Source organism: Hyperoodon ampullatus, assembly GCF_949752795.1.
Source record: "Hyperoodon ampullatus genome assembly, chromosome: 5".
Lineage (NCBI taxonomy): Eukaryota > Metazoa > Chordata > Mammalia > Artiodactyla > Ziphiidae > Hyperoodon > Hyperoodon ampullatus.
Genome location: NC_136918.1, coordinates 34,621,326 through 34,629,446, shown reverse-complemented (window position 1 = coordinate 34,629,446; position 8,121 = coordinate 34,621,326). Strand labels below are relative to the sequence as shown.

At 46.6% G+C, this 8,121-nt stretch overlaps 1 pseudogene across 1 annotated transcript; it reads right to left on the bottom strand.

Moving 5' to 3' along the window:
• Window positions 1-522: 522 nt before the first annotated feature.
• On the bottom strand, window positions 523-6,522 carry LOC307053704 (14-3-3 protein gamma-like; annotated as a pseudogene). Its single transcript has 2 exons — window positions 6,481-6,522; window positions 523-1,302 (listed from the first exon to the last, which is right to left on the bottom strand). The product of its transcript is annotated as a 14-3-3 protein gamma-like (transcript).
• Window positions 6,523-8,121: the final 1,599 nt, after the last annotated feature.

Here is an 8,121-nt window from a genome sequence, read left to right as displayed (position 1 = left end):
GTATATTAACGCATATATGTGGAACATAGAAAAATGGTACAGATGAACCGTTTTTCAGGGCAGAAATTGCGACACAGATGTAGAGAACAAACGTATGGACGCCAAGGGGGGAAAGCAGCCGGGGGTGGGGGTGGGGGTGTGATGAATTGAACGATTGGGATTGACATGTATACACTGATGTGTATAAAATAGATGACTAATAAGAAAAAAACCAAAACAAACCAAAAAAACCCCTATTTTCTAGCAATAAGTTAAAGACAGCTCCACTTGCATTAATCTACAGAACCGTCCATATGCCAGTGTGAGGCTGCTATTCCAATACCAGCACAGCTAGTCTGCCTTTCCACAAGTGGTATTTTGGTAAAAATGTCAAAGACAGGACAGGTCATGGGTTTCTCCCTAAGAACTTCATCCCGTCATCCCTCTCCTTCCCTCCCCAACACGATCCCCAGCTCATGCAAAAAAAATAAATAAAGATTGCAGTAGTAGCATCAGCGTGCACTGCCAGTCTACCTGGGGGCCTTAATTGCTGCCTTCTCCTCCGGTGTCGTCTTGCTGATCACTTGTCCAGAGTGTTAGGTTGTTGTGAGGAGCTGCATGATGAGAGTGGAGTCCCTGTAGGAATCTCCACTGAGAGTGTCAAGCTTGGCAAAGGCGCCATTGAAAGTGGTCTTGGCCAAGTGGCAGGTTGCTCTGTGGCATTCCGGATCTCATAGTAGAAAATGCAGTAGTTAAGGGCCAGGCCTAATCTAATGGGGTGAGTGGGCTGCGTGTGCCCTTTGCTGACCTCATGGGCTTCGCTACATGTCTTCTCAGATGACTCCTCGAAGGTCGCCCTCTTCTCTCCAGTGGTGACTTTGGCCAGGTAGTGTAATAGTCCCCTTTCATATTCAGGTAGAACACTTTGCTCTCATACTGGCTGTCCTGGCAATTCTTGATCGGGTGTTTATCCAGCAGGCTCAGCTCATCCTGACACACCACCTTCCAGCTCCTTCTCTATTTTTTCACAGTAAGCATGCACCATGTCTACCTTCTCGTTACCCTCTGCAGGTATCTTCTGCTCAGTGCTACTAATGACCCTCCAGGAAGAACGGCGTGCCCCAGCTACACTCTTGTAGGCCACAGAGAGAAGGTTTCCTTCTTCACTAGACACTGGCTCCTTCAGCTCTGTCACGTTCTTCATGGCCGCGGCCCTGTAGTCCTAGCACTCCGCCTGCTCCACCAGCTGGGCTTCTGCACCAGTTGCTCGTGGTCCACCAGCTTCACGGGCTGTTTCGGGCCGGGCGAGGAGACCGGGGCGGCCTGGAGCCCGGGTGCCGGAGGGACCGACCCAGGCTGTGGCTAGAGCTGCGACCCTGGGACCGGGCACGAGGCATCTGCCGGGTCTTTCTTATTCTCTGGGGGTCTCCCCTGCACCCAGCACAGAGCTGGGCACACAGTGGGTGTTCCCCTAATGATATCAAATGAATCTGTGGATTCATTAATGAGCAAAATGGCCTGGCATGGTGGCTTCAGTCTTGGGGGAGGGTCGTGGGCGTGTGTGTGACACTTTAATGGACTGGGGGCGGGGAGAGGATGACTTAAGAAGAGACAGGGGAGGCAAGGGCCTCAGAACTGGGAGTGGGGGTGGTCAAGGAGTTGAAGGGGTGGGGAGGCAGGCCTGGACTCAGAGAGACTTGGTGGCTGCCTTCAAACGTCTGAAGTGCTGCCCTGGAGGAGGGAGTTGGGGGCTGATCGGGCATGATGAGAAGCCAGGACTCATTAAATATAAGGAAATCTGTCTAACAGTTTGTACTGTCAAACACCAGCACAAAGGTAGTGAGTTCCCCATCACTAGAAGGGCTCAGCCAGGGCTGGGCAGTGCTTGGTGGGGCTACTGTAGAGTAGGGTCTCAAACTTTTTTCTTCCAAACTACAACCCATATAAAAGTATAGTTCATGCTGTAGTCCTCCTCTACACAGGCACAGAGAGTTTTTTAAAATGCTAGTGCTGACCCACTCTGTTCGCATGAGACCCTACTGCCTGGTGCTCAGCACAAGCCTGGGGAATGCATCACACTAGTTGGCCCCAAGGCCCTGTCAGGTCTGGGACTCTGTGGCTGTCTTCTCAAGGAATTCAAACTCTTGTTAATAGTCAGATGAGAAAAACTCATTTAGGAAGGTAAATCTTCATTTTAGAAACTCACAAAACATTTACTGTTTTCTTATAAAAGAGTGCTTAGTGTTGAATATACCAAAAAGCAAAAAGAATGAACGTCACCAACCACTCAGAGAATGCCAATGTTAATATTTGGGTATATTTTATTCCAGGTCTTTTTTTTTTTTTCTCGTTGTATATAGCTCTTTAAAAAACTTTTGCAATAACATGGCATAAACGATTTTGTGAACGTTTTACTGCACACTGTTTTATTGTTTTCCCTGATTGCTGTATATTCTTCCACAAGATTATTTTTAATGAATGCATTATATTTCATTGTACTCATGCATCATAAGATCTTAACCAAATTCTAGTTGTCATCAATTAGGCAATTTCCAGTTTTTGCTATGTATGTATGTCTTAGTATAATTGGCCTGTAATTTCATTTGGATAAATTCCTAGAAGTGAATTTTGAAGAGTAGAAGTAAAATCTTAAGACTTTCATTATATATTAACAACTTACTTTCCAGAAATATACGAATTTATAATCCCAAGAGCAATTATGAATGTGAGCTTCTCCATATGTTCATCAATCCTGGCTATTGTCATTTATTTGAGATCTTTACAAATGTGATTTTTTTTAAAAAATGGTATCTTGTTTTGATTTTACATTTCTCTAAATACTAGTAGGATTGAAAACCTCTGTGTTTTTCTTTGTTTATCCATGTCGTTTGCTCCCATCTTTATTTTATTTTAAAGTATCATTATTATTACTTTGTAATAATAATATATGATATTTAATATATAAATTGTTAATATATATATCTATAAACATAAATATGTTTATATATTAAGGATATCTTGCAAATATGTTGCAAATATTTTTCTTTAGTTATTTAAAATTGCTTTTCAAGTTGACTTATGCTTTTTGTTTTACATACAGGGTTAACCTTCTTTTAAAATATTGCCAAATGTATTTGAAATGTTTGGACTTCTCATGTGATTCTTCTTTCTTCACTGCCCCGTCTGCCTCTTCCCTCCCCACCATACACACTACAGATGTAGATAAGCAAGTACTCTTTATGGTTGGCGAGGGTTATCTCATTTTCCAATCTCATTTTTTTCCCGCCACTCTCCAGGTCACAGTCAGGTTATGACCATATAGTTAAACAGAAGGTTCGTGGGAGAAAAGGCAACTGTGGATATTCTATGTTCTAGATTACTCATCCCTATAATCCCAAACTGCAGCCATGCTGGGGATTCAGGCCCCACTCTCCTTCCTGGGCACAAAGCCCTGTCACCCTGACTCTGCTCCACATGGGACAGGTTGGGGGACAGATGCACTCCTGCTGGTGTCCTCACCCCTGTCCCTGATGGGTTTGTCGGGAAGATTCCAGGGTGGAAAGGCCTTTGAAGCCCTGCCTCTTGGGCCAGGCACAGTCATTCCTGTCTGGGATCGGGCCTCTTACAAGCCCCCAACCTCCATCTGCCTTTCCAGCCCTGATCGCTCCACCAGCACACTCTCTTTCAAACTACAGGTGCTTTCACCGTTGGAGGAGGTTAAGTAGCAAGAGTGAAAAGCTGTGGAGAGAGACAGACCTGTGTTCTAACTCTGGCTCTGGCCCCTGTTAGCTGCAAAATCCTGGACAAGTTACTTAACCTCTGAGTTACTCAGAGACAGTTAGTTATCTGCATGCAAGTAATTTATTTACATATAAGAGGCAGGACAGCAAATAGGCTGTTGGTAATGAACAAAAGCAAAACAGGATTTTTAAAAGACGGGAGAGGAAAAAATTTCTGGGAACTTTGATTTTGTTTTTATATTTTCTTTGTCAGTTGATAAGTGGGTGGCTGAGTGAGAGGCCCATTTAGGCAATCAGCCCTGAGCAGGCTGGCTGGGCCTTGGAAGGCAGCAGTTTTCATTGTTTACGGATTCTCTGGAAGCTTGAGAGTTTAGCATGTGGTATACAGGAGGGCAGACTCTGTGAGGTCCGCCATGCCCCTCATGTAGGCTGAGTCCTCACCACTCCCTCATGGGAATCCCTCCCAGTAACCACCTCCCGGGTTAGAACTGTGAAGGCTTTATGGGTGAATACCTGTAAACGTTAAAACAGGACAGTCGGGTCTGCTATAATGCTTGTCTCAGAAACACTAATTTGTTCCAGTGCAATTGATATATGAGGGAACAATTTGAACCTACTGCAAATTTCACATTTGCTGATGAATGATTTCATCTTCAGGAAACACTAGGTGAAAGCAGAAATCTGCACCCAGATGAACCAAGCCGCCTAGGAATACAAAAAACACACATGGCCACACCCCAGACATCTCCAGCTACCTCAGTTCACCATATCCTTCCATATCTGGTATCGCATAACTGACACCCTCGACCGTCCACCATAATACACAGCCACCCATGTCCAGGAGCCAACATCCCTTCCAACACCCACATCCAGAAGCCAGCTTCAGGTCTTTCTTGAGGTAAAGTGCCATACTTATTATAGTCCTGATGAAATTCTTAACCATTCAATGTGTAAAACCATGCTACCGTTTTAACTAGGCGTATTTTTTTTTTTTTTTTTTTTTTTTTTTTTTTTGCTGTATGCGGGCCTCTCACCGTTGTGGCCTCTCACCGTTGTGGCCTCTCCCGTTGCGGAGCACAGGCTCCAGACGCGCAGGCTCAGCAGCCATGGCTCACGGGCTCAGCTGCTCTGCGGCATGTGGGATCTTCCCGGACTGGGGCACGAACCCGTGTCCCCTGCATCGGAAGGCGGACTCTCAACCACTGCACTACCAGGGAAGACCAAATAGGTGTATTTTTTACGTGTCATTGACAAAGTTTTTGAGTGTTGTGCCCCAACCTCATTTTCCCCATAAGCCCTGTGATTTTTATTCCATGATTTTGCAGAGCGCTGTGAATTTTAATAACACGTGCAGTACTATAGCCAGGACCAGCTACATAATATGTGGAGTCCAATGCAAAATGAAAATGTGGGCCCCCTTGTAAATAAAAACTAAGAATTTCAAGATGATGGCAGCAGAGCATTAAACCAAGCTCGGTGCCCTCCTAAACCTGAGGTCCTGTCTGCCTGCACAGAGACACACCCATGAAGCCAGCTCTGGTTGTAATAGAACTGACTATGCTAGCACATAGTAAGTACTAGATAAATGTTAGTTGTCATTCCTATTGTGGTTTCTTTAATGTTTAAGCTATTTTCACACTGTAAAGCAGAAATTCTATAAAGACCCAGTCATTTATTTATCCATTTGACAAACATTTATTGAGAATCATCAGGGGTCAGGCACTGTGCTGGGCACGGAGACCTGGAGGAAGGGAGTACATGGCACTTGAATGAGTCACCCTAGTAAACCCAAGGTAGGGGAAAGAGCCAACAAGCTGGGCCAGCTGGACTTTGGTTTCCCTGGTGTCGGATGTCCGGAGACAGTTCCCCTTTGGTCTCTCCTGTTTCTGCAAGTCTCCAGAGCAGAGGTACTGACAGCCTTTTGTTCTCCACTATCTTTTCAAGGATGTTTATAAAGTGTGAACAGCCTTGGAAAACAGAGATAGTGTCTCCTTCTGGGACAGAAGGCTAATTTGTCTGCCATCCAATATAATAAAGAGAACGTGTACCTTGGGGGAAAGGTTGGGCAGGTTTTCTTGCAGCCCCTTAAAAAGATTGGTGTTTTCTAAGGTCAGGGGTCCTCAGCTATGATACAAACCCATTGTGTCCCAGCATCCACTTGGTCCTACCTCTGCACTGCCCAGTGGGACTTTGGGGGCAAGGGAAGCCAATGTGAACATGAAGTTCAGGCTACTTGCTGCTCCTTGAGTGATAAAGCCCTTTGTCTCTATCTTCTACCTGAATCCATGAAACTGTGCAGGTCAGTCCAGGAGAGACCAGGAGGAGAGGCCAGGCTGGGGCACTGGGCACTTGGGAAACACCTGACTGAGCAGGACGGCAGGCAAGGAAGCTAAGGTTTGCCTGGGAAAGAGCCTCAGCAAAGACCTGATGAATTAGCTTCATTCAATCCTGAGGCAGTGTGAGGACCAGCCAGGCAGAGTTGGAAATGGAAAAGACAGCTGCAGGGAGCCAGGGCAGGAATCCCTGGGGGCAACTTGAGGGAGGGCCTCCTCCTTAGCAAGCAAGTGTAGGCCACCTGGAAGCTTGGTTACAGCTTCATGATTGGGGGTGGGAGATGGTGGCAAAGCCAGTGAGGAAGGGTCTGAGGTCTCAAAGAATCTTTGGGCACCAGAGAGCAGCCGGGAGCCTCTGGCCAATGCTGTTCCTGTAGAAAGCCCCTCTTCCCAGAGATGACGACTTCCACACCCTTGTTCCCACCTACCTTCCCTCTCTCCTCCCCCTCCACGAACTCAAAGTCCTCCATCCCAGGTAGAAAACAGAAACACCCACCCAAGGAAACCCCCAAACACAGGTGCCTTCTGCACGAAGTCCCCCTCCTAACCCTTGCCTCCCAACACAGCAAGCTGGGAGATGTTGCTCCTTGCAAAGCAGGCTCCTGGGATGCTCCTCAGGCCCTTCTCTGCAATTTCCCTCCTTTCTGAGGCTTCCCTCACTCAGGACAGTCATTCTGGATTCCAGTCAGGTACCCAAAGGATTTCACCTACATTCCAGGAAATTTGGGTGAGTCAGCTGCGAGTACTTCCCATGTTTCTCATAGTGCCATGCAAGCTGGCAGCACCAAACTGCTAACACCTTGTAGGAGCCCTGGTTTCACTGCCTCATTTACTCTTATTACCACTCCTTCCACGCCCACACCTGGGTTGCATCCGCAGGGGCTGGACTCCTGATCTGCCTCAGTCAGAATAATCATCTTCCTGTGTTCTGAGGACTCTGCCCACAGCAGCCCTTTCCCGTGGTTCGGTAGTTCAGGGTCTGGCCTGGATGCCTGAATCAAACCTGTAAATTTGCTCAACCCTCCCCTTCTGGCCTCCACATTTTCTCCTTGCCTTCCTCACCCGCTGTACTCATCTGATGAAAGGCTGTACTTTAGGTCCTGAGAAAGGAACAAGAAGTCATTTTTTTGTTTTTTTTTGCTGTACGCGGGTCTCTCACTGTTGTGGCCTCTCCCGCTGCGAAGCACAGGCTCCAGACACACAGGCTCAGCGGCCATGGCTCACGGGCCCAGCCGCTCCGCGGCATGTGGGATCTTCCCGGACCGGGGCACAAACCCGTGTCCCCTGCATTGGCAGGTGGACTCTCAACCACTGCGCCACCAGGGAAGCCCCATCACTGTTTTTTGTTTGTTTGTTTTTAATGCGTTTGTCATTTATACAGAAACGCAGATTCACGAATATGGATAAAAGCACCAGTGAGTTTTGATTTTGCCTCTCATTCTTGCCGTGGGCTGATGGGGAAGGAAGGAGAGGCTCTAACCAAAGAATAAGGGTTTGGGTTTCACGTTCTTCATTTTTTTTTTTTCCTTTGCTTCCAGTTTATTTTGACATCTGTAGTGACAAGAGGCATAAAATGGGTTTTAATTAAATACCATAAAGCAATTGGAAAGAAACAACTCCCTTAATTGTTTTACTGGTAGAAAACCCTCTGGTCAAAAATCTCACCTAAACTCAGACACATATATCTGTTGTCACCTTGATATCTTCACTTGAGTATCTCATCGGTACCTCCTACCTCAATACATCCCCAAACTCGAATGAATGACTGTAGGTCTGATTTGCCAGGTACAGGCTCAGTTTATGTTGTTGTCCCAGTTGCTCCAATGGTGCCTCCTTTCCTTTTCAAATGTGTGCTGCTCGGGACAGAAATAATGTGGTCACCCTACCGAAAAGAGACTCATGTCTTCCCCTCCTGCAACCTCCCTCCACGCCTCCAACTTACTAGTCCACTGATGTTCCCTTTCTCAGTTACTGGCACCATCCTCCTTCCTGTGGCTCAAAGTGGAGCAGAAGAATGACCCTCTTCCATCAAGCCTTGTGGGTTCTATCTCTGAAACCTTTCTCCAACC